Source organism: Saccostrea echinata, unplaced genomic scaffold (genome assembly GCF_033153115.1).
Source record: "Saccostrea echinata isolate AGI-Se365-2 ecotype Australia unplaced genomic scaffold, CSIRO_AGI_Sech_v1 ptg000040l, whole genome shotgun sequence".
In the NCBI taxonomy this organism is placed as follows: domain Eukaryota; kingdom Metazoa; phylum Mollusca; class Bivalvia; order Ostreida; family Ostreidae; genus Saccostrea; species Saccostrea echinata.
In genome coordinates, this window is record NW_026889789.1 from 2506050 (window position 1) to 2511581 (window position 5532).

Consider the following 5532-nt stretch of genomic DNA (forward strand, 5'->3'; position numbering starts at 1 on the left):
CCTTCTCTGACTCATGTTGACCAGTGCTGCATATGTTAATCAGGTCTAGAATAACAAAGTGCGCCATATGAAAAATGAAATTCTTTTGGCATCTGCAGTTTTGAACAGACATCCTTTAAAATTCCTACATAGAACAAATACCTAATATTTGGAATTTTGCACAAATCTACTTAATCTTTAGGGGTGCCATTCCTGACGCTACATAACTGAAAATTTATCAGTTAAGTTGCGTAGGACAACTCCGTTTTGAAGTGAAATATCATTCAAGATTTGCGGTTATATGACAACAACACTCAAAAGTTGCAAATGCAAATGATCTCTTAATCAATGAGAATTTAGGCCACAATTCGAAAGTAGGTAATTGTCACCATCTACTGAAAGTTGTAAGATTTTATAGATGTTTCATAAATCAGTCAAAATATGGTTAGATATAGATAAAGACTTATCATTGATAGCGCCCCCCCCCCCTTAAAAAAATGATAATTTTTATAGAATCTTAATTATCTTTTTGTTTTGTTTTTTCTTTCTTTTTTTTTTTTTTTTTTTGTTTTGTTTTGTTTTTTTTTGTTTTGTTTTGTTTTGTTTTTTTTTGTTGAGGGAAATACGCCTCAAATTAGAGTTATCCTTTCTTACTAAAATACATAGAACCCACGGTCAACGGTGTGACCGGTCAACAGGGGATGCTTACTCCTTACAGGCACCTGATCCCACAGTCTGATAAAATTAGATGTTCCGAATAAACTACCGCTTCTCAAACATGGCACGACCTTTGCCATGCATATTTTGTTTACTAATATAAGAAACTCCTCGGGCGTTTAGGTTTTGAAGTGAAAAAAGAAACGCATCCGAACTACAAGCCAAGATTTCGGAGGCAGCGTTTTCATTGGCTATTCAAAAGGTGGCTCTGACGTGACCCGAATGGGATATTGTTAGATGTTTGAGAAGCGGTAGCGGATTCAGAACATCAAATTTTAATTAGATTCGTTGCTGATCCCTCCTCTCGAATTTTCGGGGGTCCGTGTTTTATGCCCTGCTCATAGATTTGTTTGTTTGTAGATTTTTTGAGATCGATCTCTGTTCGTTATCTTCACCTTTTTCATTAAAAACTTTTTCTCTGGATTAGTTAGATATTCAGCATACTAGTAGATGTTAACGTAGGTAAATGTAGTTTCATCCATTTGTAGGTGAATTATTCAGTTTATATTAGATGGTAATGAAAATAGTAAAATATTATATTTAAAATTCTTTTTGTTGCTTTCTTGACTCAATATTAGGAAGACTTCCATTTCTTCTTGAAATACATACATTTTTTCAACCAAATTAGTAGTCGGGTAAGGATGCCTATCAGGCACATTTTCACATTCTATAGAATGTGAAATAAACTCAATTTTTCACATTTGAACAATTTCTGCTTATTCTCTAGAACCACCAAACCTATTTCAACCAGTTTTGGCATATATAACATCTATGGGAAAGGGGGAATACAAATGCGAATTCCATGGTCCGTCTTTGCCCCCAACCCCCGGAGCCTAAGGGTAAGGCTAAAATCATCAAAATTAATTCAAAAATTAAAGAATCTTCTTCACTCCTGGATATCAAGCGGTCAAACGGTTGACCGCCTGATTTTCTGGGGGGCAGGGGTTCTGGAGTTACATGTACATTTGTAGCGTGGGGCTCTATTGATCATCGAGTGAAAATGCATTAATTCTTTGAAAATCTTTGCTTTTGAGTATTAAGCAGAGACACTAAGTGCACGAAGATGCGCTTCTTTCAAATTTTGGAATTCATGTCCCCTTAGAGAGGGGTACTGGAGTTCGGGTAGGGCTCTACCATAATGATTCCCATATCATGTATGGGGATATTTACTCTTCTTTGAGAGAAATTATTCCTCCCTGTTATGTAAGATAATTAAACAATGTAAATAACGCAATGAATAAAAGAGTTATACAAGAATTTTTAATATAGATTTTAATATATAATAATATGAAAAAGTATGCTTTCATAGTTTTAAATAGTCATGTAGACTTGTACATAATAGATGAATGGTATGAGACCAAAAAAAAAAAAAACCTTCATAATTATATGTGCATAAAATGAATCAAAGAGAGACTAGTAAGGTTGGGGATTGTTTTGGTTTTACTCTGTTAACATCGTGTTTTGTGCTAAAGCACTTCTCAAGCGTTTTTGTTATAGATACACTGTAGTAATACATTGTAGCGAGCACTGACATATACAGGCAAGTTTCTGATTTATTGTTGATTACAATACTAACTATTATGTTGATACCTTATCGTCCTTTTTCTCTTGTTTTTGAGATTTTGTTTATTTTGTGTTATATATTTATTTCACCTTCCTTGATAGGGTCGTATTATACTGAGGTGTCCCTTCATGTCCCTTACTCTCTTTTTTATTGGACTTGAACACATTACAAATTCTACAAACTTTTAAGGTGAAACCCGCAATACTTACCAAAGGTCGATCGACATTTACTGTAAAAGGATACATTACCCATAGAATATGTTATATTCGTACCGTTAAAAGTTAGGCGGGGAGGTTTTATGCATATTAAATACAATATAGTGGCCCTTACTTCATACCTGAATGTTGTCTTTATAGAAGGTCTTCCGGGAGATGCTTTAATATGGGGGGGGGGGGGGGGGTAGGGCGGTTTACTCTATATTTGACATTCGACCTGCTGCTCTCAACAGGTGTGTCGCCATATCTAGATTTGATTATGAGGAAAACGAGAATGAAAGTAATCATAAATTCCTACAACGTTTCATGCAGAGCTATATTTAAGATGTTGTAGCAATTTGTTTGTTTCTCGGCAGTTTATATCTAAAAATTAGGAAACATATACCCCCGGTATGCTTATTTCTATTTTTTGGGAGGTGGGGGTTATGATATATGTACCCTTTTCTATGCTAGGTATAAAAAGAAAACAAAAGTCTGAATGAGAGTATACGTATGCCAATCAATCCCACGGCAGATCGAGGAAATTGAACAAAAACTGGCAGAAAACGCATTATAAACTGATAAATGCATATGTTAAAAGGGGTTGCCAGTGCAGACATAATGGAAATATCCCTAAATAAACTATGGTCCTTCTTCGATCGATTTATATTCCACGTTCTTAAAAATAACGAGACGAAAAAAAAATCGAAGTAGGGAAAATGTCATGTATTGATTTTTGTTGTTTTGTGTATGTGTGTGTGTTTTGTTTGTTTGTTTTGTTTGTTTGTTTTTTGTATGTTGTTTGTTGTTTTGTTTGTTTTTTTTTCTTTTGTAATTTTAATAATAAAGAGGTAATTAAAAGAAGACAAAAATATCATGACGAGCCCCTTTGATTTGTATATCGTCATGGATAATTCATGATCTCACTAAGTAATCAACGATTTTAATTAATTCAAAAACGGTATATACGGTTTGTGCAGATGTATGTAATATTGATACCCTTAAAAGAAATAGTTCCCCGAGACAATAAATAAATAAATAAATAAATAAATAAATGTGATACAGAAAAGCTTATAACGTGCCTTCCGTTAAACAACCAGTGGCTAAGTTGCAGATTGTTTTATTACATCGACACAAGAATGCGCAAAGCATGCCGTAGTACGGAAATTCACAAGTTTCCAGACAGTCTACACCGAAATATCCAGGTACACAATCTGCAAAAAAAGGATGCAAAAAAATAAATTTAAGACATTTCTTAACAAATGTAAAATAGACTATCTGTATTTTAAACAAGGCAAGGAAGCCCAAGACACGCCGGGGCTTTTCAGGCAACGATATACATGTACGGTTCAAATTATCAAGATTTTCTCCAAAATAGAAAATTTTTACTTCATATTGATATCACTGAACAACATTTTGACAATATTTTGAACTTTTACATGTAAGATATTAAAGTATCAATGGTTATGTATATTGGTACGTACACGTATATCATAAACTGTTTCAAAAAGGACTTTGAATATAGACCCACACCTGGAAGTGTGTCGACCTAAATATATATATATATATATATATATATATATATATATATATATATATATATATATATATATATATATATATATATATATATATATATATATATATATAAATGCAGAATTTATTATAAATCCCTTTTTTTCGTTCTTTCCCCCTTGATAATTGAAGATAACATGCATGCTTATTTTCAGTTTTGTGTAGGAACACTACACTATCAAAAAGAAAAGATAATAACAGAAATCAACAGACAACCTGTACATCTTTTTTCATTGTTATTCCATGAAGTTCCAGAGCAACATCCGTCTTCCCTTAAAATATTAGATTGAAATACAGGTTAATGATGGATTGAACTTTTACATATTTTCTATTTTTCAAAATTTTAAATTATTAATAACTGTTACATTGCATATTCAAAAAAAAAAAAAAAAAAAAAAAAATGCTGCATGCTTAGTAAAAAAAAAAAAAGATAACTAGCTCTGGACTTTTTAAATATGAAAATGAATTTCAATTGATATATTTACTACTATTTTTAGTTATCTTTTTAATTGAAAAAGAAAAAAAAAGCAAAATGGTATTGAAGAACAATATATTTTTTTTATTTTTTTCCCCCAAAATGAATTATATATACGATGAGCAAACCAAGGATTCCGAAGAACTTCTAAAGTAGAAATCCTTACCTCTCCTCCACACAAGGCCCCTTCTGTGAAAAAGTGCACCAGAAACAGAAGATGGAAGACACAATTAGGCGACTGTATATCATTCTTCGTAATCAACACTTTACTTTCTTTCTGTGTCAAATACAATGTACATGTACAAAAAAACTTCCTTATTTTCTTTAAGTCCTTCATTCCAATCATCATTGTGTTACAATGTTATAAAATTGTTACACGGGGTTTCAATAATATTGTTTAACTATATTTCATTTTAGGTTCGAATTTTAGGTTCTGATTGGTCATTACTCAGCAATATCTCTTGGCTTGAATTCAGAATTCTTGAATCCGAATACCTTTCGAACATCATCTTTCATCATGGATGTACAATTAACGTGTTCTGGTTTGATATAGTTATTGTGATATTGACATCATATTTTTTTTTCATTAATAAATTCGTATATTTATATATGAATATTATACTTTATATAACCAACAAGGAAGTTTAATCTGATTATTAAATTGCAATCAAAATTTCAATTTTGATTTTCATACAGGATATTTATGTACACTCATATGGAGAAATGGTGTTCATTCTGCCCATTTGCATATCGTCCATATTGGAACTATAATGGCGACCGATTTCATAAAGGTTTATATAGAGAAAGTACAAAATATCGCAAATTTTTATATCCTAACTATTTCGGATAAAGTTCTTCCGCCGATGGTTTGATTCTTCTTAATATCATCTAACGGAAATGACAAGATTGTTGATACTAAAATGAAAGTTGCGACCGCCTTTTTGGTTTGAAAATTCGAAGCGAGAGTATATTGTTTTAATGCAGGAAAGAGTACAGAATTGGTGTTTTTATCATTTTGATGATGAAAT

The 5532-nt window shown here is 32.0% G+C and overlaps 1 long non-coding RNA gene across 1 annotated transcript; it reads right to left on the minus strand.

Moving 5' to 3' along the window:
- Nucleotides 1-3559: 3559 nt before the first annotated feature.
- On the minus strand, nucleotides 3560-5028 carry LOC133200456 (uncharacterized). Its single transcript, XR_009722954.1, has 3 exons — nucleotides 4671-5028; nucleotides 4246-4301; nucleotides 3560-3668 (listed from the first exon to the last, which is right to left on the minus strand). It is a non-coding gene; the product is annotated as an uncharacterized LOC133200456 (long non-coding RNA).
- Between the last annotated feature and the right edge of the window lie 504 nt (nucleotides 5029-5532).